The sequence below is a fragment of the Egretta garzetta genome, unplaced genomic scaffold (assembly GCF_000687185.1).
Source record: "Egretta garzetta isolate BGI_Z169 unplaced genomic scaffold, ASM68718v1 scaffold154, whole genome shotgun sequence".
NCBI classification, from domain to species: Eukaryota; Metazoa; Chordata; class Aves; order Pelecaniformes; family Ardeidae; genus Egretta; species Egretta garzetta.
Window position 1 is genome coordinate 1,065,843 of NW_009259600.1, and position 26,916 is coordinate 1,092,758.

Consider the following 26,916-nt stretch of genomic DNA (forward strand, 5'->3'; position numbering starts at 1 on the left):
CAGGAATGCATCTCTGCTGATACCTGCTCCCTGGGATGCTGTTGCACACATGCCTTTTCGGTGCCTCTGCTCACACTTTACCTTGCTATTCGCCCATACTGAGGGCTAATCAAAAAGCCTATGGTCATTCTTTGAGCACTCTGTTAGGCAAAAATTAACTGAAGTGGGATGTTCAGTTATTCAGAGCTAGGAACAAAGCATTTTTTAAGTGTATTCATACGCTTGGGACACTAATAAAATAGATCAGTGATCCTTCCCATTCATTACCTTGTTTTCTCAACTGGGGCTAAGAGACAAAGATAGGAATCCCAAAAGATTTGGTATGTAGAAGCCTGGGAGTATTTTTTCTGACTTAGCCTACCAAGAAGCCATGAAAAGTGCAGACTGATGGATCTTATTGCTTGTCTGAAACTTTTGAAACTTTTGGTGTTTAGTGTGTATATGATTGACAGCGACCAGTTCTGCATAGGATGATGCCATCATACATTTCACAGTATTGGAACAGATTATTCTGGCAGAAACACACAGCTAAAAGCCAAGTGTATGGAATTCTGCTGAGCAAAGAGTGGTAGTGAAAGGGAAGAGAAGTTCCTTTGAACTTCTTTGAAGTTTCTGTTCTCTCTCCTGGCTTCCAGCTTGGCTGTACACTTTGCTTCAAAGACTAAAGCAGTATCATAACAGATTTGATTCCAGTTGTCTCAGTCCAAACATCTTTCCTGCTGGTTATTGATATTGATCTGACAAGCTCCATGAGAGGTTTTCAGGGCATCTTAAAGCACTTGTGTTGGCCTCAAACTGTTCAAGCCAGCTGAATGTAAAAAAACCACGATGCAGCCTTTGAGCCTGTTTTTGTGTCTGTCCTAGAACAGATTACACCTTACCCAGAAAGTTTTAACACTGGGAATAAAAAGTGAATTTTTGAGGTGCAATGTTTGCTGCACAGTTGTGTCTGCCTATATGCTGAGTTAGGAGCCATGACAGACTTGAAGGACTGGCTATGTAGTCTTGTTAGATACCCAGACGTTGAAGATGAGAACAGAAATGTACAGCAATCTTGCTGAGTGCTGCTTTCTTTAGTTATTACACATTGCTTTACAGTCAGTCAAAGGAGGGGTTACATTTTGGAAATGAAGGAAATATGAGAAAGATTGCTTCTCATGTATTGGGAGATCTACCAAGACACAAATGCTCATCCACCATTTCAAGCCGGCTTCTGGCATCTGTGGCAGTGGCTTGTGTCAGGCTGGCTTGGAGCTAGTTGAAGAGTGACTGCTGGCTTCAAAATATTTTTAGTAAGACTCAAGTACTTACGTGATGCTGCAGAGACATTAGAAAATCCTGTAGGTCTTTTGAGCTTTGACTTTGTTTTTTTTTTATTAGCCGTTATCTTCAGGGTTACAGACTAAACATATAGGTTGATGAATAAGTAGCTTTTGTAAGGGCTGGGCTTGTGTTAGAGAGGTAAATTATACTGCAGCTCAGGAAAGACTGAATTGCATAATATTTCCATAATAGCAGTCTAGGAAGCTCGTTTATTAACACTGAGGAATTTGATCAAATCAGTACAACAGTTTGATGGAAGAACCAAACCTGAAACCTGCACCCTTAAGATCCTAGGGACAAACACTGCTAGCATAGCGTGTTTAGATTGTTCTTTAAAGGGTAATAATTAGCATACCTATTTCAGGCACTTTGGTCAGGAAAAATGAGCGTACGTGGTACGTGGATCACCGGTACATATATGACACAAATACAGAGCTGGAAATAATAGGCAAAGAGCTTTCACAAAAATACAGCATTACGGTGTGCTGCAATGCTGCCCACACCTGCACCGCTTTTGTGAAGAAGTCCCTGATAGACAAATACCTGCTCTGTGATTTTTTTTTTGTAATAAGAATAGTATTTTTGTCATTTCATATTCATATATTAGATTCTGGCTTGCATTTTAAAGTCATTCACAGGCAAAGACATGGGTTCATTTTATTCATGGGAATGGGAACTTGCTATGCCCCTATCCCCCAGGAAATCTCCTGGAATAATAGAGGCACTGAGTTTTAAAATAAGTGCTGAGCGTCTGATCAATTAACTATGCCACTATTAGAAAGAAACAAAGAAAAGACAAATAAAATGGAAGCTTATTTGCATCTGATTTACATTATCCTTTTGAGCATTGATTCCATTTTTATAAAAAAATAATACTATTCAGATTGCAGACTGTAACCTTGCTGCACATTTACAGCTGAGTTTCATTGTTCATTTAATCATCTCAGGTGTTACTGAAATAGGGAACACTGCTGCTTGAAAGATTTCCCTTGGGGTTCATGGGAGCTGCTTGCATCCTGAGGCTGGAGGAGGGGGCTCGCGGATACATTCTGGCAGTGCAGCTCTGAATTTTGATGATCATCTGTTGAAAAATCACAAGGGCCATCTTGTGTCAAGACCATCATTGTTGTCTCCTCCTTTTAGTCAGCAATTCGTCTTCAAGCTTGCTCCTTAGGTTATGTCTTTTTCTTCTCCCTCCCTAAACCCTTGTTTCAGCTTAAATATTTGCAATAACCCACATTCACCTCTCCCTCATTCTTCTTGTAGGCAGGAACAAACACACAGTGTCAACACTGTGCAGATATGCTTTAACCCAGAAGATTATTTCTGTAAGATTGATGGTGAGTTATGAAATATATGTGGTAAGCTCACAACACAAGAGGATCCTTTGATAAGTGTAACTGGAATTTACCACTCAGGTATCTTCGTCAGGGATTGGTTTTTTTTGTTTGTTTCCTAGAGCATTTCTTGCTCTGGTTCAGAGATCCAAAAAGTTAACAGTCTTGGGCAATAGACAGTAATACCCATGATTTGAAATTCTGGTTTAACTAATATTTGATGATGTTTGCTTAAAACCTACCGTGTCTGCAAGCGACCCCACCTGTAAAATTATTTACCACTGAATATTTGCTGAAAGCAAACACAAAAAGCATTATCACGTTCTTAGTTAATTTGTTAAAAAAAATAAACAAATAGCAGTGAAAAAATGTTTTGAAATCTTTGTTTAGCTGTAGTCTGTTTCTATTGACATAGACCTACAAAAATCTCCCGGCTGGGAGCTCTGATCTGGTGTTTCCATTTGAATTCTTTGAATCAAGTTTTTTCCCCATTTTGACAGGCAAAATTGTGCTCGGATGCTTACGTGATGGCATCATAATGAACAAATGAATGAATAAATAAAAGTGTAAAAATTTCCCCTCAGGCAACAAATTTGCTGATTTTAATGCTGGAAGTGAGGGTTAAGTGCTCCGTGACAGAAACGGTTCTAGCTGCTGCAAAAGGAGCTGCTCATTTTGATCAACAGCAAAACATTTGCCTTCGAATCTTGAGACTCCAGTCCCAGTTGGAGCGGCAACCTTTCCCCTATAATTAATTTCTGTGTGCTGTAGTCCATTAGAGGAGAGAGTGACAGCCTCTGGACACAGATTACTGTCTTATGTATGGCCCAAAGGAACGTTATGGTCTTAATTAAAGGTGGCTCAGTATGTCAGCCATTGCAATAGTTTGAGCATTTTTAATACTGTGTCAGTATCCAACCACCTTAAAAGAATTCTGGTAGCAAGCAAACTAAGTAATTTAAAGGCAGCTCATGTTCTCTGTAAGTTTTGCAGGACTGCTATTGGGAATACTTGATAATTTATGAAGGCTTACACCACCAAATTAATTACATTTTCCTGATGCCACATGTCTTTTTCATACAAGCTAGCTCTGAATTATAAGTAACAATATTGTCCTTGTTCATTCCTTCAGTACAGGAGACAGCTTACTAATAACACCGGTAGAATTCAGTTGCTGTATTTTAGAAGTGCCATTTATTAAAGCATCGCTACGGTTAAGGTGGTGTGTGCTCCTCTAATATTAACCCTGATTTCTGCTGCACGTATTACTGAATCTTGGTTTTGAGCCTTCAGCATGGATTTGATTTGGGAGCATTTTTTTTACGGGTTGGAAAAAATAAGTTTGCAGGAAGTGGCCAATGCAGATTTGCTGTGATATGCTGGAGGTACAAAGCCACATACTCCACTGTTTTGTGTGGGAAAGAGGTTATAGTACAAGCCTCTTCCGACAGACAAAAACTCCTAGGGGTCCTCACCATAGATAACTCATTGTTTTCTGTTGTCAGTGGGCTTCCTATGAGGCCCTGCAGTCTTGAATTGTGCTTGGCTTTTACATAGCAGATACTTGGAAAGTCTGACAAACTCTCCTAATGAGGTTGGCTTAGAAAGAATGAATATTTTTCCATTGTTTTTTCTTTAATTAAAATAAAATCAATTTGACTAGATGGCATATAAATACAGCTAAGCCCTGAACTTTCAATTAATACGGAGGGAAATAAATGGAATGTCTATCTAACGTTTTAGAATACTGAAACTTTCTTTTGTGCCCCTTCCACTTTTTTTTTTTTTCTTTGATTTGTATGAATATGATAGAAAAGAATCTAGGGCTGCTTTTGGAACCCTTTTCAGGAGAGTGATTTGTACTACAAAACCTACTTACATGATACACTATTACTTAAAATGAAAATTGGATTTGAGAAAATTCCAGGAGGAGCATTTTTCACAGGAAATCTCATTCTTCTGTAGTTCCTTTGAATTCTGAAGTTTTGTCCATTAAAGAAACCTCACTGTTGTGAAGTTTCAGCAGACTCAAGGGAATTCAGTGGGCTGGTACCATTTAAGCTCAGTCCTGAAATATAAAGAAAAAGCTACTTCCATCCAGCAAAGAGCAGAAGTAAGAAAAGAAGCAAATCACTGTCTGTCCTCATCCCTTTAAACAAATAATGAATTTCAAAGCCAATTGAATTGTGTAAATAACATCATTCTAAGGTAATTTATTTTATTCTCCAAACAAACAAATATGCCACAGGCCCAGGCAGAATAGAAAATGAAATAAGGAAAAATAAATGCAAATAAACCCTTTTAAAGTAACATTAACGGCTAGATCTTGGCAAACTGTTGGCACTCAGAATGTATTTTGATGTTAAGCCTTTTCAGAGTGGCCCCCAAAGTAGCAGATCCCAAAGCTAATTGCAGTCTGGTTATTTTCTATTTTCAGTTGTCAGTGATGGGTGGCCCTATTGCTGCAAAAATTTGTAGAAACCATGATGTTTAATAATTTGCATTAAATTCCATAACATTAGTAGGCTTAATGTAGATCACATGAGTAAGTGTTTTCAGCATTTGGACATGAACACAACTAATCTTTTGAGCTATTAGAGTTATTTATACTCCAATTTTTCATCAGAAGAACAGCATACATGCTCCCAAACCAGCTTTATTGAAGTACATATCAAAGTCAACCTTGAAAGGCAAGGTGGGGTGTAGGAGAGTCATGTCTTTTTTTGGCTTTTTCTCTTGGAGGAAGTTGGCAGGTTCTTATGGGGACAGGGAGCAGTGAGAATCAGAAGAACGGATGGTTTGAGGAATGAATCAGGAATGCTGAAAGGTTTGCTGGGATGGGAGGCCTGGAATTTGGTTATCTTGGAGGTGGAGCATGGTTTAGGTGGGAAGATAAGCCAAGGAGAGAAGAAATTAATATTGGAAAAAGTCAGTGGCATCAGAAGAGTTATTCCAGAAATGTTATGTCAAAACCACGCAAGACTGGAGGAACCAAAAAAATCAGGTCTGACATTAGCAGTGCTGACGATTAGTGCAAAAAGGGGTAAATGAGGGAGAGCAAAAAATGGAGAAAAACAAACCCATATAATGGGAGTAAAGCAGGGAACAGAGAGGATGAGTTCAGCTTACTGATGTTGACAAACTAATGTTCACGCAAAGGCCAAGTTACAGAATATTGATGGTTCACAATGAAAGAGACCAGTTCATGGCTGCATGCATGGCTGAATACGTAGTAAGGACAGATAGTGGAGAGAGGGATATGGAGAGGTTAGCCGGCAAGTCAGTAGCAGCAATACCCAGGAGAAGTCAAATATTGCATGATGCTGGAGGTGGGGGAAAAAATGGAAATATATAGGAAAGCTGAGTGAAAGACAGTCTTGCACCATGGCTGGAATCAGTTGCCGTGTGGACAGGCACGCACTACCAGCTACCTCTTTAACCTGAAGTGTTTGACCCACAACGAGAGGTGTTATGTCAGGGTCTCACACCCTTTTGATCTCCTGCTAGACTCTTGCTTGATCCACAGGGTGACAGATGTAAAAGACAGCTCTTGGTAATGGAAACACTGAAAAGGTAGGTTCAGGCAAAGACATCCAGACCTCTGTGAGAATCAGTAACTTGGGGGAATGAAGTTGGGAGAGAGAAGGAAGTGAGAGAAGGGGTTAGGTTAGGAATGAGTGTGTGAAAATTAGGGAAGAAAAGGTGGAAAGAATGGAGGTGTTAGGATCAAGTCTAGGAGGTGAAAAGCAGATGTTGCAATGGATTCTGTGTTTGTTTTGATGTGAAGAGCAGTAGTGCTGGGAGAGAGGAGGGAGGAAAAGTCCCTTGGAGCTAACAGGAACATGACATAGGTATGAAGAATGAGGGAAAGGACCTGTAAGGTGTTGATGACCAAAAAGAGCAGGACAAAATTTTGCAAAATAAGATGGGGTGTAAAGAGCCTATTTCAACAGAATTTTTGGGAAGCACAACAGAGAAAAACCCAAAAGGTACCATCGAAAGCAATATGTCTAGATGTACTCTACTTGGAACACGCTGGAGGATCTTACATCCTCTTCCTAGAGGGCAGTAAAAATGTTATTGGACAATGACACTACAGGATCAGTGCAGAAGAAATAATCTTGGAGCTAGCAGCTCTCCAGCTTTTAGACTTAACACTTCTCCTGTTGAGGTCTTCTGCTCCAGTATTTTCCTTTCTGCTGCATTATCAAGCCACACTCCCCTTTTCAGCTGTATCAGTGACATGTGTATTAAAGATCAGGCTCCAATATTAGCGATTCTGCAGAGAAGACCATGCTGAACTAATAGTGAGTTACATTTTCTGCTGCATTTAGTCTTCAGCTCTGAATAGTGTTTGGTCATCTTCACATTATGTTAAGTACAATGAAAGCTGAAGGCCTTCCAGGTAGCGACATCTGGTTGTGCTACTTCAGAGTACAAAATTGCCTGAAGGAACTAAGCCTCAAGTAGTTCAGCATCTGTTTCAGGTTGTTTCAAGAGATGGTATACTCCTTGTAAGCTTGCCCATGAAGAATTCCTACATGAGCTTTGACAGCAGCAACATTTTTCTGGTTTTTCTGCTGCATGCAGTTAGAAGTTCGGGATTTGTTTGTGCTCTGAAATGTAAATCTCTCTGAAAGTCACTGGTAAAAACTATTTTAACTGAACATCAATAATACTGTAAGAACTTGCAAGGGCAAAAGTATATTCAACAACCCTTCACACAGCCAAGACTGTTTAGCTAGAATGGTACCGAATGAGTTTTGTCCCATCCCTACTTAAAACTAAAGGAAATCCAGGTCTTTGTCAGCCTATTTGGGAGTTTGCAATCCGTTCTCACCCTCTGTCTTCTGATAGCACAATGTCCTTTAATTTCCCTTTGTCACTAATAGCAAAATTCTCTGTAACAGTTGCACAGCAGGCAATAACTTGAATCAAAATACTTCTTAGAAGACAAAGAACATTTGATTTCTGACCAAAAATGAGGTTCTCCATCTTTTGTTCTGTCTTGAGCCAATGACTCCTGAGTTTACATAGCCTTAATCCAGATTGCTTTATTTTGAACTAAACCTGAAATTGGAAAGACCACTAGTTAAATGGTATTGTTACTTTTTAGTGATAAAAATATAAATTGACAACAAATGGCTGCCCTGTGCCAGGGCATATTAACTGGGGACCACAAGATTGTGCTGCTATAATTGGCCTGGTTTTAGTCTAGCTCGGCTCAATAAAAAAGAAAATACTTTGCCTTCCCTCCTAAGGAGGCAATAAGAAATGACTCAACATGAATCAGTTACTCTGTTGTTCCCCAACACATTTACAGCAATGTGGAATTTGTTTTTGAAGTGTCAGGATGACAGACAGAGCTACATCCTCTTGTTGTCTCTCCTTCAGCACCTCCGATGGTTGGGGAACTTTACCTTGTGGGAGTTTCTTTATAAAATATACTTATATTGCAAGCAATTGTCCACCAAAGAATGCGTTAAGGAAGAAATAATGTGAGATCCCTGAGGATGGCATATCCAGACACAACACTGCAGCCAGATCTGTGCATATCCCAAGAGATGTTGCCTTAACTTTAATAGATGAAACATCCTCCACTTGTAATCGTTTGAAAGGGATGACCAGAATGGTTGGGTATTTGCCAGCCACATCAAGGTGTGAATAATTCTCCCAGCTCTATACATGTTTGTTGCAGCCCTCCTTAAAGCACTAAGTATTTGGGATCCAGAGTTGCTCCCTAAGAAAATAAACTTTGCGGAAAAAGTCTGCAAGGACTGTTGTAAAAAGGTCTTCTGATGGATCTTGCTGGGAAGCCTAGGAGGTAATTGCACTTACCTGCCCCTCTGCTGAGTTTATATTCCTCCAGCCCCTGCCCCTGCCCCCGGGTGCACTGATGGATAAATGTAGGTCTACATGAGCAGGAGGTTGCTGAGCTGGTTTAAAAATTCCCCTTGCTCCCTCATGCCAGTTTTTCTCTGTCAGGGCTGCTGTGCTACAGCAGGAGGGAGCACGTGCCCAAGCCTCAGGACCACCAGTCCCTGCAGTCGGCACGCTAAAATGCCCAGCAAAGGTGACTTTGGGTTGTGGCTGAGGGCGGTGCTTGGGGGCGTTCATTGGCACGCGTTCCCTTCTGCCATCTCTGCTGCAGGGCGATAACTGCTGGCAGATGACTGCGAGCATCTAGGAGCTTTAAAATGTCCCAGAAAATTCCCCACGGGTTTTTTTGTCAGAGTCTTTGCATTGTGCCACCCTCATTAGTTTCCCGGTATTGCTTGTCCTAGTCCAAGTGAAACCACTGAATGAAAGGGACATCTTTTGTGGTAATAATAACATTAATTTCTGCTGGATTATGACTTCATTTATCTATCTATTAGCAAAAACTGACAGCAAAAAGGTGTATGCAGGAGCACCTTGAATAGACCCATCATAAGAATGTCATCGTCGTTACAGTGAACTCAATAAATAGCCTCTTGGCTGCAATGAAAGAGGAGCTTAGAATAAACTGCACTGAGAAATAGTATGGATATGTCCATATCAACCACAAAGGAATCAGAAGGGACAAATAAGGAGAGTCAGCTCTTATCCTGAAACTAAAATGTAGCTGTTTTGAGCACAGACACACACATGCACAGCAGTAGTGCATTCTTTCTTTACTTATTGCATTTGCACCAAGGAGTACTGCTAAAATGTTATGCGAGACAGTTCTTGAAATATTATATGATTATCTGGAAGCAAAATGAACTCGATGTGTTGCTGGGTTTGTGAGAATATGTTCCTGTTTTAGCACACTGAAGACTGATGTTGAGTTGATACATACACACACTGGCTTCTTCACAGCTGTTTAAATTGTGCCTTCTTGGTTTGGTCTGCAGACTTCCACGAACATTTAGATTTATGTTGCCTCCCTCATCATGCCAGTGCTGTTGGCTGGGCCTGCAATGCTGAAGGAAGTGGTTTGGTCTTGCTGGATCTGCATGAATGGTGTTTTAGGTGAACTCCTTACAGTGGGAACAACCTCCTTTTAAAGTCTCATGTGTGATCTGAGCCTTAGATTTATGCTGGAATGGACATGGAGATAGTAAGCAATTCAGTAATGCTTTTGTGATAAAACAGGAGGACACCTTTTGGCCTCCTAGATTCTGGGGTTGCTTTAAGTTAAATTGACATGGTATAGATTACTGCTGGCTACCCCACATGCAATATACTACTCCCATGCATTACACACAAGGATTTTAAGAAGGAGGAGCCAGGATTTCCTCGAGCCTCTGTTTTGTGGTCAAAAAATGCACTTCATTACCTTTAAACTATTTGTACTAAAGTTGAGTTGATCATCCACGAGTAGCTGATGGTTTCTAAACTTCTCACAGCTCCTTGTTAAAGAAAACCCCTACAACTCCATTAATTATGTGTGTGTGTGTGTTAATAATTTAATTAATAAGTATTATTTCTTATCGCTCTTTCCTGTAACATTTTTTCCCCAGAATTTATAATCAGTTTATCTAGAAGGCCACTGGCAACCTGCAGCACAAATAACTCAAGTCCATATGGAGTTCTACCATGTCTCTCTTCAGTGGTAAAGAAGTATTTGAGAAAAAAGGTAAATGCCAGTATCAGTGTTTTTTCCCTGCAAATGTTGTACATGAGAAGCTCAGAGCACAGCAGCTTTGCTTACAACTCCCTGACAGGCTTTATGATGATTTGTCGTGTATAATTATTTCTGATTGTTGGCCTGTGAGAAGTTCTGAAGACACTAATTGACTTCCACCACATCAGAGAGGGAATGGACCCCTTGGGTTCAGGATAAGAAGTTGGGTTTGCCTGGTGAAGAGAGAAGAAATCAAGATCTGGTCCTACAGGTTAGTTTGTGGGGCAGTCCCAGTGACAAGGTGGCATAGTCTCACAGCATTGCTCTTGGAGCCATAGGACCCCAGTCTCTTCTGGGTGCAGAACCTTGCTGACATGCCTCAGTATCCTCTTGGCTGTGGCATCATCATTCAGGAGATCCTAATTTTTATTTTAGCATGTTCCCTTCATAAAGTGATAATCTGTGCTTTCAAATGTGTGGGCATAATCAGCTGTACACTCTGACACTGCCAGTGTCCTTTGGAGGTTAAGAAAATGGCTCATGGCATTTGGGCATTCTGGGGGATGGTGACCAGGCTGGCCTGTGCCTGCCAGCACAGTGCAACATGGCTGTTGTGTCAGTGAGGAAGTGCTTATGCTTGGTGACCTCCCCAGCCTTCTGCGTCCTTCCAAGCCGTATTGTTTCTACGCCTCAGCCAGGCATCATGCATCTGCTGGAATCAGCATGTGAAAAGAGGAAGGCCCCCTGCCAGCAAGGTACTGTCTCATGTACTAGGGAAAACTCACGGCTAACCTCAAGCATTGACCAAGAACATTTGCATTTCAGAATTACTCCTTATACCTTGATTTCTGGTGGGCTCTTCACCATATAAACCTTCCTCTCTGGGTGGCTCTCACCTTTGCTTCTCCTCTGCACTTGGGCAGAGAAGGATTTCTTTCTCTTACTGACCAGAGGAGGTGAAGTCAGAAGGAGAAAGAACTTGGGTGGCTGAATTGCAGGTGGTGAAACAGCTGGGAAGGGTCTCCAGATGGCTGACGTAAAGGTACATAAAATGATGAGGGCCCAAACCTCATCGTTCCTTTAAACCTAAATGTTTGTATGTGTTACCAAACCATCGTGTAAAACTATATAAAAGTTTTCACATGTTGAACTACAGCTTAACTGTGGTGCTTATGATGATAATTAAAACCACAAACACAACATATTGTGAAAAATACCACATGCACACTTAATTATGATTCAAATTTCCCGGCGTGCAGTCAGGGAAAGGAATACTGGGTGCCCCTTGAAAGTTGTTCTTTGTATTCAGCAAATCTTAGGCGATACTGAGTATCTTGCAGGATTGGACCTCTTTATTTGTAGAATTTGGAGAAGATCTTTCACTATTTCTAGAGTTATGGTTTACATCTCAGACTTTTTGAACTACTTCTTGAAGTGAAAGAAACTGACATATAGGGGTTTGATGTGATCAGCATATAGTATTTCAGATCAAATACCTAGAAAAAAACCTTTAGTTTTTGAATATTTCAAACCATTAAAAACAGTGTAAATCTACAACATCAAGACAAATGTTTCTGAGCATTGCTTTAAGGATCTGCTTTTGGGGATGTTTTGCCATGCTTGTTTCGTGTCCCACAAACCTTGCCATGCAGCACTGAGTCTGCAGCTCGGTCTCAGAGCTGAGCAAGCCAGGACATTCACTTGGGGTAATGCTGTTCCCTGAAGAAACACCAGTTAGGCTGAAATGCAATAGCCACATCAGCAGCTGAAGAAAACAAAAATGGACCCTGAAGAATTATTATATGTATATTTTTGAATTTTTTAACCAGTCTCATAAATTTTTTAAAGTCTGAGAAGTATTTTTGAATGTTGGTGGTAAACGACACTAGAAATGAGGCAAGAAGCAGTATCCTCTCCAAAGCAGTCTAGAGGCCAAGACACAGAGGTCATGACTCTTTCCAGCAGAACAGAGACGGGAGAGGAGTAACTGCCTGATGTAGGTAAAAATATAACCTGCTTTGCACAAATTGCAACTCAAAATGGGAGAGTTTGGTCTTTTGACTTCTCTAACCTCATTGAAGCACCTACTTTTAACGTGATCCTGCACTGAACTTTCTATTCACCTACAATTTTGGGCCTAATTCTCCACTAAAGATGTGTCTGCATGGTGCAAAGCAGCACTGCAGGAGAGAGACTGCGACCAGCCCTGAGCAGGCAGGAGCATCTCCATGGCACACCGCAGCGACATGCACAGAAATTGTTGTGAGGGTTGGGACCGCCATAAGGTTAGCATGCTTTGGATGGGGTTATTTGAGGGATCTTTACACCATCCTGTAGTAAGCAGTAGAGATGTGCCCCAGCTACATGTGAAACAAGTAGTAGTAAAAGCTTAATGATCCAGGAAAACCATTAAAAATACCCAAGGTGTTTTTTCAACAATCAGAAACATTAAAAATTAGCAATAATGAATAAAATTTTTAAAATTTAAAAAATAAATAATTACTTAGAATGTCATAGGTCATGTTTAAGATTGAAACACCTAGGGCATTTAAAGAGGCAACTTCTTGAAAATATTTTTTTTGTTTGTTTTAAAAAAAAAGTCACTTTTCTGCTATAAAATATTTTGTCAAAATTGTTGAGCCTGAGTTTTTTTGTTATTTGTTTTATGCATTGTTTTCTTTTTGGGGTTTCTGAATTTTTTCAAATTATTTTTTTTCTCAATTAAAGTTCTCCATAAACAATCATTAAAATTGAGCAAAGCCACATTTCCTTCCATTAAAAGATATTTTTTCCCACAAAAGGTAATATTTTAAGAAATCAACAACAGTTTTTGTGAAATATTACATTTCAGGAAAAAAAAAAAAAAAGACGTGATGTTAAATTCTGAGCAGCTGCAATCCAAAACAACACCTTGCAGAGTGTCGAGAAATTATAGCTACAGAGTCAGCAAAACACAGGTGTAAGGGGCTCCCTCTGTGGAGCGCGACTAGCTGTGATGGTTGCTGCATATTTGGGTTTATTGGGATGTTGTCTTGGGAAGTCTTGCTGGCAATCTTCTCCAGGAATCTGAATGCAGCGTGAGGGAAACATCACACTGAGCTGTTCAGCTTGAACCTTGCACTACGCCTGCTGTAGTTATTGTAGTATAGACGCATACCGTTATTATTACTATTGTTTTTAGGGTTTGGGATTTTGATTTTTTTTTTTTTTGCTCTGCATTAATGTAACCAAGACCATAACAGCAGCATATGCACAACAAAGCTGCTAAGTGAGGAAATATCAGGCTTACAGCATTTCTTTGCACCACAGTTGCTTATCAATGAAGCGTATATATAGCCTAATTAACATAACTGGAACGACTATAATTATGCTATCATTTTGTTTACTTTAGCACATTCTGTTGAGGTATATGGGTAGCAATATTTGTTATTGAAATATTCCCCCTTGCTACATTCAGGCTGTTTAATTATCCTGTTAGTCGATTTTACTTATGGTGTGATTTAGTTGCTTAAAAGTGAGGAAAGTGTTAAAGTCCACAAGTTCTTGGCTTACATATTCTCAATTTTGGATCTTGGACACAATCTGATAAAGCTTTGAGTAGTTCTTACTCATGCAAGTAAGGAGGTCCCGTTTTAATTAATGTCACTATTGGCTTAAATAAGACTTTGGAGGATAGAAGACTAAAAATAAAAATAATCAAGAGCATACACAGCAAAAAGCCTTCCAGGCTTCCCATTTGAGAAAGTGCAATGCACAAGTGAAGCTGCTAGTTTGGGACAGCACTGCTAGACAAAGACAATGAAGGAAAACCATATCAAACAGTTCTTACTCCCTGGTTTAGACTGCCCTACTGAAATGAAATTGCATCTGGTTTTGGTAAAAGCAAGATATCTCTCCCACAAAAGTTTCCAAAGAAGGTTCCTTGTTCAGGCAGGATGATGCATGGCTCGGCTTTTGAGGTGTCCACATGGACACCTACATCTTCATGGCTTCAGCAGTGGTGTCACCAGTGCTCTCTAGGTCCATGAAAGCCTGAGCATCCTTGTTGTGTTGTAGTGTGACCACAGCTCAGGATAGGCAACCACAGCACATTCTTATCCCTTATGCCCTTGTCTTAAGGCAGGAGGGGAAGGGAAGGGCACATGGGGCACCAGTCCTTGCTGGCAGACATTTCTGGAGGTTTGAGGAGGCAGAAATCCTTGTGATGCTGTTGCCTGGAACTTCCCTCACCCTTGTGCATCCACAGCATGGGCATACAAAGCCCTTCACTGACTTTCACCAGGAGAAGTGGTGCAAAACCAGCTCACCCAGCAGAGACCTGGATTCTCTGCTCCCCTGCATTACATCAGGGTTGATGCCTCTCACTTTACGATGGTGTGCAGAACATTAATAAAGCAAGTCATGTTTGTACAGCTATACGATTTCCATAATTAGGAATGTCAAGAGTATATTTTAAGGTAAGGATGTATAAATTAACATAGACATACTGAGAGCATTGGCAGTTTACCACACCTTTGGGTGTCGTCCAGGGCCTTTCTTCACATTAAAGGAATAACAAAGGTTCTCTCAGGTCTCTTGCTGAGTTTGCTGGTTGGCTGGAAATGTCTTTTTTTTTGTTGTTTTTTGATGGAGCAAAACTGTTCATGGTAGTGTTTTCATTGGGAAAGTACCTCTTATGTGCAAGCTGTCATATTTATGGTCACGTCTTATTGGGAACAAGTTTACTTCTCAAGCTGACACATACCACAGATTAAGTGCCTTCAGCATGTTTAAGGTCAGAGGTGTCCCAATCTTCCCAGGGATCTTCTGATGAAAACCGGATGGCCTGAAATCTTCCCTCTCCTCTCCCTACTAGCCCATTTACACAATGATGGTATAGATGTCTAATTTAAAGACACCAAGTATAAAAGGGTGGTGGGTGGTGGTGGGGAATTTAGTTGAGCCTATTTTCCTGAAAACTACAATCACACCACAGTCAAAAGAAGAGGAATAAATGAAGAAGCAGCCCCTTTCAAACTTGCTGTTAAGGGAAACCTCACGGTGGCTTTGCTGCCTGCCTGCGTTTCTTTACCACTCTTGGTCAGGCACCATATGTAAATGAACACTGCTTACATGCAAGCTCTCCCTTAGAGTTACATCAGCTACTCCTAATAAAAGCTCAATATGTGAAACTTAATAATCTACCAGATGTTTTTATTTACCAGTTCTTATTTTTTATTTAAAATTGCTCATGGGGTTTTCTAGTCACTTGGATCTAATTTAAATGAGTAGACACAAATTCATCTCTGACAATACATCATTAAAGTGACGCAGTTTTACATAACAGATGAATTTTCTCCACAGAACATACTTTTTTAAGAATAAAACACTCTGTTACTGGAACACAACCACACATACACTCCTTCTAATCCCTGGACATGCCCGTGAATATGAAGAATTGAGGATGTAACCTGTGGAGACCGATACGCACATGTGCGGCTCTTTCCATCTCTCTTGCTGCCATCCCAAGGTCTTTAGCGTTGAAATGATGGCTGATTCTCTCCCCTGTCTCTCAGAGCCAAGGACCTCAGTGTCCAGTGAAAGCAGCGAAAATTGTTCTTTAAGAAGAGCTGCAGGACTGGACTGCCACTGCAGGGCGTGAGGCTAATCATAATTTTTATCCATCTCCTGCCCTCTTCCTCTGACATACTTGTTGCATTTGCTCTCTTACTGTAGCCCGTTAGTTGGTAACACGGAGCACAGAAGTGTTTTGTGGGCTGTAAAGAGCAGAGACCAAATGTTGTGACATGCCTGCCGATGACCATGGCTGGACTTGTTGATCCTTGTCTTTCACTTTTGTGCTCCTGTTTTGGACACTACATATGCAAATGTCTTTCTGCTGCTGGCTAAATCGTCCTTGAAGTCTAACCCTTTCTATTCCCAGCTTGGCTTCTCTTAAGTACACTGTCAATCATGTTTGGGTTTTCTAGATGTGTGATGGTTTAGTGGGTTTTATACAAATAGACATTGGTTTCACTTGTTAAAAATATATGCTTTAATTTTCCACTGTGTTTTCTTACATTCAGAATGAGGAAGAGAAATCCCTTCTGGTTTAAACAGCTTTCTAGTATTCTGCAGTTGTGTGTTGGAATAACCACCTCACTCTGAAGTATGTGACGGACAGCCCTGTCACTTCTTTGAGGTGACACAGCACGACATCATCTTCCTGCTCTGAAACCTTTGGCAGTGACTGCAGCCACAAATGTGAGCAAAACCAGACTGCGTATGCAGGTTGTTGAAGAGCAGTGGTTGCAGACAGCTGTTGAAGGCCAGGAACTCCTCAGGCCCCTTTCCGTTCCTTGCTGCCCTGCCACCATGAGCACCCCTCCGGGTGCAGCCAGGTGCAGACAGTGATGCGGTCTCTTTTGCTATGCTCGCAGCTTGACGCAGCCTTGCTGAACTTACTGCTGTGAGTGTGTGTGTGCGCTAACTGCACAGCGTCCAGACGCCCCACCGCCTCGGGGAGGTGACCTGAGACCCTCTCCCCTTGCACAAAGAAAGGCTTGCTCTGTCTGCTGAGGCTCTCAGCAATACCATGCTGTGAATCATTTTATCGTCATCTGGGAAAGCAAACAAGATTTTGCCCTTTATTTTGCTGTTGTTTGTGCTTGCTGCTCGAACCCTTGCCTCCCCATCCGTTCTCCTACCATCAGCACTGCTTCTGCTCCCCTTCCCCTCCCATGCAGTCCCTTCGCCTTCACCCTTTCTTTTCTTCTCGTACAGCTCGTGTTTCCCTTGTCCCAGGTTATCTCAACTGTTTATATTAAACTCCTCTGCTAACCACATGGCATTTGTGCAGCTGCACACCCCGTTCAGGCTTATTCTGTGCCTTCTTTGTTTACTTTAGGTGCAGGTGACAGCGGCACGGGCTGGAGGGACCAGCTGGCGCTGTCAGGAAGAGCAATAGGTAAAGCTGTGCTTGAACAAGCCTAAACTCCTGTGGTCACTAACCCTTTGTCTGTGTGCCCAGTCTTAGCCTGGCGAGACCTACTGGTTTATGCAACTGGGGAACAAGTGGCATCTTTCTTCAGAGAAGGGGATTTTTGAAAAGTGCCAGAATGAGCGGGGAATGAAAGCCTTGTTAAAGGGAGCCTGGCACACCCCATGTGTGGCTGACCTGTACATGTGGTTTTGTGAGGATCCCAGAATCCTGTCCACTGCTGTGGTCCGCAGGCAAGCACCTGCAACGGGCAAGGCAAGAGCAGCAAGCAAGGAAAATAGCGGCATACAACCCAAACTGCTGTGAGAACATCCCCTGCCCAATACGTCTTCCTAAACTGGGATTATGGCAAGGCACTGAGACTCTCGAATAAAGAGCCTCAAGATATCAAATGACCACGAGCAGCAGAGTTTTATGGTGTATATTTACATGTACGCCCTCCAAACATTGCTTTTCCTGTAAGACCATGTTAACCACTGCAGTGGTGGAAGCATTCGTTCATGTGCACTGGCTACCTCAAACCACTGCCTTTGCAGAGGACAGCTGCTACGTAGAAAGCTTCTTTACCTACCTTAGTCATTTCCCAGCAGACAAGAAGCTAATCCTTTTCTCAGACCAAAGTGTCTCTCGTAACCCCAAACTGAGACATACCACGAAAATATTGCATTTTTATTCAAACCAGCCATTGTTTAATTGTGTTGTTTTTATCAGCAAATTGCTTTCTTTTAAAATTTCCCACATGTGACAAGTCACATTGTAATGCATTACTTCAGGCAGTATCTTTCATGTTGCATTAGAGTGAGACAAGCTTAACACGGTTTGATGCTTGCAACCTGCTTCAAACATGGCATGTGAAAGATTTGAGAGAGATGCATCTTTCAGGGGAAACAAAGAGTTTGTAGATTTCTTTTCCCTTTTATTCACCCTTTCCTCCCTTTTTAGCTTCAATTTGTAGTTAACTAGTGGGGCCATTAGAGAAAGAGTTAATCAGTGCACCTATTTTTCTTGCTTGTAAAAATTCTGTCAACTTCCAATTGTTTGCTTGATTTCCGCTTTATATTTTCCCAACTTTCTGAGAGGAAAAGCTACCTGCTGACTATCAGGAAAAAAATTTCTAGCAGAACAGCAATTAGATTGGAGAAAGAATGTATACAGGTTCTCTTAATGGGTGCCGATAACAGAAGAAACAATTCTCCTTCTGAAAGATGAAGGTTTGTATGGCTAAATTCCACATGGTCAGCCTCTCATATTCTAAGGTATTTTTAATTCTCTGATTCAAAGGTGAACATAGCAACTCTTCATAGAAATGAACATGCTTGCCTCACAACAACAGTGAGGAAAATCAAAAGGAAAATAATTGGAGTTGTTAGAGTAGCTTTAAATACTTTAATTTAGCATATTTATTGTAATTGATTTATACTTAAACATGGCAAAAATGTGTATTTGTCTTAGGAAAGTAGCAAAAGGAATATTTTAAACATTAAACGTTTAAACATTTAAAGTTTGAGGGTTTTTGTCCTAGAAAGCTATTTTGTCAAGAAATGTTTTCCCGAAACATTTCTGAGCACATGCTATTTTCTCCCATGGCCGGTATGCACGTAACAGCATAAGCATGCTGGTGCTTAGAGTCTGCCTGAAGAGTTTTCTGCTTTCCTCGCTACTTGTATTTTATTTTCTCTGAGACTATTAAGGTGTTGTACTTACAGCAAGAGACCATAGCTAAGTATGAATATAAGCAAGTTCATGATTCACACTGGGCTAGACACTGATGCTTTTATTCCTTCTGAACCATCCTATTTTGCCCCATGAGATCACAATAATTTCAGTGGGATGACTTGGGCTATGAACTCAGTTCATTATACGCATAGGTAACACATTCTGGGTTTATGGACTTTTTCAGTGTGAGGATCTTTAATTTAACTGCACATTTCATCTGGTATAGATGCTAATATAACTTCAGCAACCTAATTCTCTGCCATTTCAGGTCTTAAAATTATGATTTTAAAGGACATGTTCTGGACCAGCCAAGAAGCAGAATCCTAATGCAGGAAACATGGGGGTAACATTATATAATTCCTGTGTAAGAAACCAGAATACTTGACCAAAATGGTCTTTTCTGGTGTCAAAATCTGTTAAACTGTAATTTTATCTTTTGTCCCAGCAACACGGATCTGCTCAAGAATAACCTCGGTTGAAATACACATGAATTGTTTTATCTGTGTTTGTTTTTTAACCTGCTTTAGAATAAAAAGAGGTTCTAAGAATCCCCATAACTGTCCTTCCAACATCTCGGTTTAGCAGCTTTTCTAATTGACTTAATAAATTACAACAGTTAAGTTCTGAAGTACCTCTCCAGTAGGTGAAGCAAAAGGAAAGAAGAAAAGCCTCCCACGAGCCCCCAAACCCCTACTTAAACAGAAGTCTAGCTTTAAAATGCTGCTCCTTCCATTTCTGAAGAGTTTCCTATAACACTGCTGTTGGAAACAGCAAGGGACTAACCTCGGTACAAGCATCAGCACCCAGTGTTTCTTTGTAAACCAAAGGCTATATTTTTCTTCCGACTCCCTGAAGCTGCCCATATGGCATGTCAAACCAAGCAGAGATGCTATGAGCAGAGGATGTGGTCTGTATCTCACAGTTGACTGTAAATGCTTAGGGGTAAATTAGAAATATTACCAATAGAAATACTTTTGTTTCCAAAATGGAATTATTTAATGTGCTGTTCTGTTTTCACAAAGACCAAGGGCTTGGTGCACTCTCACTGGCCAAAGAAGTGGTGGGATTGATGGTGTTTTCTATCTCATCACTATCAATGCATCTGCTTTTAAATGGAAACCAAAAGTATTTTCTATGTATATTCCTATGGTTAGCCACTCTCGCTTCTAAATGAGATTTTCACAAGCTGGCAGGATATTGAGTTTCACTGCCAACTATTTGATTTAGCAATATAACTCAACCAGTAATGGCTAGCATAACCCATTGATGTGCAAGATGACAGTACGTCAAGAACTTACTGCAATGGATGCTGTGATGCTACCATATGCACTGGGTCAGGCTGCGGTAACATCCAAATCCTTGCACAGTAGTTAAATCTCTTTACAGCAAGCCAACATAAATCTAGAAAGTCAGCCAGAATCTTGTACTAAATTTTTCCAGAGCACATGCCAGAAGGTGTCTGTTGTTCTAAGCACCTGACTGCGTATCCTAATTCACAGTGCTGCTAAATGCTTTCAGTGCCAGCTCCCTTCGTACAGATAGCCACATGAGCACCAGTAGAATTTACTTATTATAAGTAGTTTTGCCACAAAAGCCCAGAGGGGTTCTCTGGGAGCTCCCCACTTCCTCGCTGCACACTGGTGAGTCCTCCTGGTGGTCACTGGTCACCAAAAGATGCTTCCCTTTCCAACCCCTTAAAATACCAGCTCTTAAACGGTCTGTGCACATCTGTGGGGGGCACGCAGCTGAACAGCAGTGTGGATACAGCGTGCTTCTTATGTTAGTTCCCTATTTTTCTGATTTGCCACCCTTTCAAAGAAAAATGCCTTTATGTAAACTAGTTACCTTCAAATCACCCTTAATGCAAGTCAGGTTAAGGTAAAAGGCAGGAAAAGGTATTAATTCACAGCATCCAAAGCAGGCGATGAAAACAAAGGTTTATGCAAGGTATGGGCAGAATGAAAGAAAGAACCAGTCTATACACATGAGGCTGAAACTGAAGTTATTTCTTACTACAGTCAGCTGAGGTGCTAAAGGTGCCTCAGTGCAAACCTTGTGAGCAATTTTGGCCTCCTTCACGCCTGCAGTGTCAGCTTGTGCCCCTTGCAGAAGAGCCATCCTGGGTGAAACCGCCTGCTCTAAACCACCTCTCTCTGGGGGTCCTCAGGATTGCCACCCTTGTCAGTCTTCCCACGCAGGTGGTGCGGGCTGTTCCTTGGAAATTCCAGCTGACTGCTCCCTTTCAGCCCTCTCACGAGAGGCACGACAGAGCTTGGCTCTCAGTGAACCTTAACCAACCATTTGTTATGTATGCAAATGTCCTTTCCGAAAACCTAATTGGAAGTTCTAATCTTTTAAGAGACAGTCATGCAGTGTGCAAAAACCCTTGATAAAATATCTAAATAAATACATCATGGAAAACAAATAAATCCTGGTGATGATAAAAGGCTAATCCAATAAACTAATCTGATCAAAAGATCAGTCTTGTAAAATCAATTACATTTGTCTTCAAACACAAAGACATAGACAAGGTTCTTAGACGAAATACATTCTCTGTAGGGATTAAACCACAAATTGATTTATGAATATACTCCCCTAAGAGAAACCAGAATATAATTCTGAAAGTATCTCTATCGAGAACCAAAAGGAATTTTGTCTCTTTTGTACTAGTTCAGCAACTCACTCGAAAACATGTAAACAATGTTTGGTATACAGCATGTGATTTACAGCATGCACTGTTTTGTCTCAGTGCTTTCAAGGAGAACAACAGCAAGCTGTAAAACCTTCTGCTCCAGATCATTCCTTCAAAATAAATCCAGTTCAGATGCTCTGTGAGGACTGGTATTTCAAAGTGATAACTGACAACTTATAAATCGCCCACTTTATTTTGCAATGAGACAGCACATCTGTAATCCATATTTATTTCCCATTAATAACTGTGAGGGTGCTGCTGCATTGATCGCTTTATATCACGTACATTTCACCTTACTAACTAATCTTGAAGAAGAGCAAAGAGGAGCACTTTCCCCCCCTTTTTTTTCCACATTCAGGGAATATTCTGAGATAAACTGTTTCAAACATTTTCAAATAAGACATTGAACCGACAGAAGCTCAATATTTTCATGAGTTTATTAATGAAATCCATATTGGCATCACTTACGTTTCATTCCCTTTTCCGACATCCACATCAAATATGAAAGCTGAGCAACACAAAGAAGAAATACTTTATTTCATTTAAAAGAACAGTCAAAATGTTGAGACACTTCAGGGTTGACACTGGTGACTCTGTCACTTTGCATGCCTCCAGGATTTGTAAAATTGCCAAAATAGATTTTAGGAAACTGGTGGGATTAGGCTACCTTAACAGAGAGAAGATTGATTACAAGAAACTCTGCTAAGGGATGGTTATAGCTGGCCAAGGTGCATTCCCTGCCTGCCCTCAGGCTACGCTGCCTGCTGAAATCCACAAAAAATGCGTACTCTGGACTGTTCCCGTTTGCTATTCTAGCCTCCCTGCCTTGGGAAATGACTTCAAAAATCGCAACTGGGTTTGTCCCAAAGCCCTACCAGAAGTGAGTCACAGACAAAGCTCCAATCATAGAATCATAGAATGTTTTGGGCCGGAAGGGACCCATTCAATCACGCCACCTATGCAAGACTCTTCTCCTGCATGTAGCCAGCAGCTCGTGGCTCACTGCAAAGAAGACTCCATACAAAGCATGTTTCATTGAGCAAAACACATTTTTTCCACTTTGCCGATGTTTTCCTTTTGCCCAGTTCCATGTTTGATACAACAGCCTCTGTGTTAAAAGGCATGCTGTTTTGACATCTTTTAAACTTATGTTAAGGTTTATATTGAGCCTTTGATTATTGAGGCATAATAATCTCCATTAATAAATCCTATATAGGTAAGCTGAAAAATTAACCTCCCGGGCAAAAAGAGATGTGGAACTGCATAGGAAATGTTAGATGCATACAGCACCTACTTTGTAATGCAGATCCTAATCACTGCTAATGGCTCTTGAGGCTGTCATTTCCTTCCACTGTGTAAAATCGGCATACTTAAAAATACCTTTACAACAGGGTTCTCTCTCTCCTCCTGCTTAATATTGCTCATAAATCAAGAATACCCGAGATGAAATCATTGGCTTCATGTCACACTAAACATTCAAAATCATTATCCCAAAATCCTTTGGGGAAGCAGACAAGATGCTCTCAGTTCAGCTCCCTGTAGATTGTAGGTCAGTAGCACAAAGACATAGCATATAATTGGTCTCAAGTGGTAGTCTGAGCTCATAAGAGGCCAAGGACAAATTAGTCCGAATCGCCTCCTACTTTAAAAAGAGACATTTCAACATGGGCACAGTTCAGGTTTGCAGCTGCCTGACCTATGGATAAATACAAGGCTTTAATGCTTCCAGAAACTGAACAGTGAACAATTTAGGTGTCTGAATATGACAGGAAACATCAGCCTTTTTGATCCAGGGCATTTCCGTGAGCATTTTGGCTTCAGGATGAACTCAGAATTCTTAAATTTGTATTGAAGAGTACAAAATTCAACTTTAAACTCTCGATTATAAAGGGAAATGAAGACTGAAATGAAAGCAGCATGCAAATACTAACTGTGAAATGTTTCCAATAAATACCAGATATTGCTTTTTAATGTTACATGACATTTTACAGACGCAGAAAATAATCAGACATCTATTGTCAGTCAATTAGTACATTTAAAAAAAATGCAAATGCAGAAATCACTGACCTGATATCAGTTTTTATGTCATGTAAATGGCATGTGTTTAATTTATTTTACCAAGGAAGTTTTTAAAAGACTAAGCACTCATGCTGAGTAATGGGAGAATAAATCAGGAAAGGATCAGTCTGTATTTGTCCTGTTTCCTATATTCTCCAACTATCCGATAGCAGCAGCAGCATGCAGCAGCAGATGAGGTTTAAGACTATTTCACCTGACTTGAAGTGGCAAATGTGTTCTTAAAATTCAGGAGACAAAGAAGTTGTCTGGATTGGAACTTAGGTTCCCATTCACATCTGACTGTCAGTTAATACACGGACTCAGCACATTTCACACTTTGGGTAGAACAAACGAATATTTGCTTCCTGAAAAAATGTTTTCAATGCATCAACAGTAACATTTATAACACAGTCAGGGTGGAAGGAGGGTGAAATGGCTAAGGTATGAGCCCAGGACATAAAAGAATCTGCTTTCAAGCTTCACCCCAGGCTTTCTTGGTGGTGTTGGACCAGTCATGTGGCCTCCTGTGTGCCTCAATTTCCCCTCTGTATTGCAGGGCTAATAGCATCACTCTCCATCAAAAAGGAGGACGGTCCTGCAGGTTTGTGATTCAGCCTAGCTAGCCTGGCAGGAAGAAACAACACATTGTGTTTCTCACTCTCTGGGGTTATTTTTGGACCTTTACAAGGAGGTAAAAGGGAGATGAAAGCACCATCTGAATTGTGCTTTCTGCTCCTGGAACAAAAGTAATGGTGTCTATCAGATTTAATCAAGCTGTTTGCTTGCTTTTACTCTCCTGTACTTGAAACACCACAGCACTTTGTTTTCTTTGTAGTGTTTTGACGCAACATTTCTTCATTGGTTCAGTTTGTGCTCAAAGAGATTTAGAATTCGAAATAACTTTTAAGTGGTACTTTTAGTGTTTGTCTCAAGGGCCTGACTCACAGAATCTGTCACATTCCCCCAGCATGCAAACATTTCAGCTGAAGCGCTGCAGTCACCATTGTAAAGCAGTGGCCATACTTTTATAAATATTGCTTTGTAAACGGTTCCTGTTGAAAAGAAGCTGGTAGAGCAGTAGGTGGCAGGTTCCGGTTTTGCCTTCAGGAAGGCATCGCAGCTGTGGATGTCCAGGGGTGTGAGACCAGCCAAGGACCCCTAGGGCAGTCCTCTTTTCCCACAACCACATGAGTGGGGACACGTATTTACCAGGGCAGCACAACATGAGGCTAAGTCAGCAGGATGCAATTCTGGTACACTAAAATCAATGGCAAGCTCTTGTTGACTTCTGCTGCAGGCACATTTCACTCCCAAGAATACAGCATTTGCCAGCAGCAGGAAGAGCAGGTCTCGCACATGGTTGCTCTTCTGTGGTACCACCCCATCGTTCATACAGCAAGTCCGAGCACTGGCTGTTTTCTGCAAGGTGTCCACATTCACCATGCTCTCTCAGCTGAACGGGAATGGAGATGAGCATTGTTTGGATATTTTTGAAACTGGTATTTCTGCTCATTTTCACCTTTCCCCATGTTGACCTTGAAAACAAAAAAACCAAGAGCAATTCCCTTGCCAAGTGCAAATACCTTGACAGATGCAGCATATAAACCAAGCTGTGAAGTCAAACAAACCTGTAACATCTCACATCAAGAAGCCCTCTCTCTCCCTCTGTCTGGGTTTGTACATGGTATTATTTTTCCTTGATTACATCATTCCTTTGTGAAGACTGAAACTCTTGAGACCATAACTACCCTAGTCTCTATAATAAATGTGTTGTAGAAATAGTGTGATTTATGGATTTTGGTAGTATTTTTAACAATCCTGTTAGATGTCAGCTGGGATTTATGGCATGGATCCCTCAATCTTATAAAAACAGCCACAACAACCAAAAGCACCTCAAGAGCCTCTAACTCTTAGCCATCTCTAATGCTGTTTTGTCAATAGGGAGGATTACGAGGGCACACTGTATTAGTATGGGATTCTCAATAAGGCTGCCCAGGAGATCCCAGGTCCCTCAAGGGCCACAGTTGCTCAGCTCCACATTGTGAGGACTTCTTGTAGTGGTGAGGCTTGCAGTAGGTATTTAACCCTAGACCTACACTTTAAAAATGCAGAATTGAACCTGGAAATACTTGGACCTCCATGTCAAGTCCTTTAGCATAGAGGCAGCCGTCGATTTATAACAATTTCTATATGTAGGCAAACCACTAGAGGGAGGGAGAGGTCCACAGTGCCCAAACAGCCCTTCCCGAGCCAGCTTCTCCATATCCTCCACCGTCAAACACAGACTAGACCCTGCCTTTTAATAGAGAGGGGACTTCAGTTTTGACCCTACTCGTAGGCCAAATGAAGGTGGCAGCAGTTCCCCAAGGTCTTCAGTGTCTGGCCCGCCAAAAACCACCTACCAGCTTTTCTTCAGCCCCGGCTGCTGCTCCCACATGGATGCAATTTCTCAGCGCCAAGGCTGCAGGCCAGATGGACGTGTCCCATGGGCTGAATGCGGCCCAGGAGCCATCAGCTACAGCACCATATGTAAGTGGTGTTTTACATACATATCAAATGTCAGGCCTTAGCTAAGTCGCAGATGAAGTATGATGCTACTACTGTAGCACAGTGCCCTTAATATTATCCTGCAATGTGGAAAAGTCCTTCCTCCAAATCATTAGCAACAGATGAGCTCTGTGCTTATTATAGGCCCCCGAATACTTTGCAGCAAAAACATACCCAGAACAAAGTGTGTCGCCATTCCTCCTCAGCTGAGTTTTAGCAAAGAATTTAATAAAGATTTATAGGTTTTCAGAGATTGTTTTGAGCTTAGCCAAGGTCTCTTTTTTTAATCAGACTTTTCCGTGGGGGGCAGGGGAGGAAGTGTTTCCAAGGTTATAGAAATTGAAGCAATATCTCAGGTATCTCCAGCCTCACTCAATGTGCTACCAGCCCTTTAACTTATGAGAGAACAGTCTTTGTTTTTACAAGTCTCATCCAGAAGAAGCTTTGTGTGAGTAATAAAATGTTAGCCCCCATAAGCTTATGCTAATACTCATGTCCCTGGGCTTTATTACATTTGGAAATAAAAAATTAATCCCATAAAACTTCCAAAAATAAAAAGAAAATGTGCTAAGGGCAAATAGGTGAAAGCTATCCAGTGTCATTATTTGTTAATTAAACTACTGAAGGACTTTTGGATGATTGGAGATGGACAAATGCCAGAAGAGAAATTTTACTC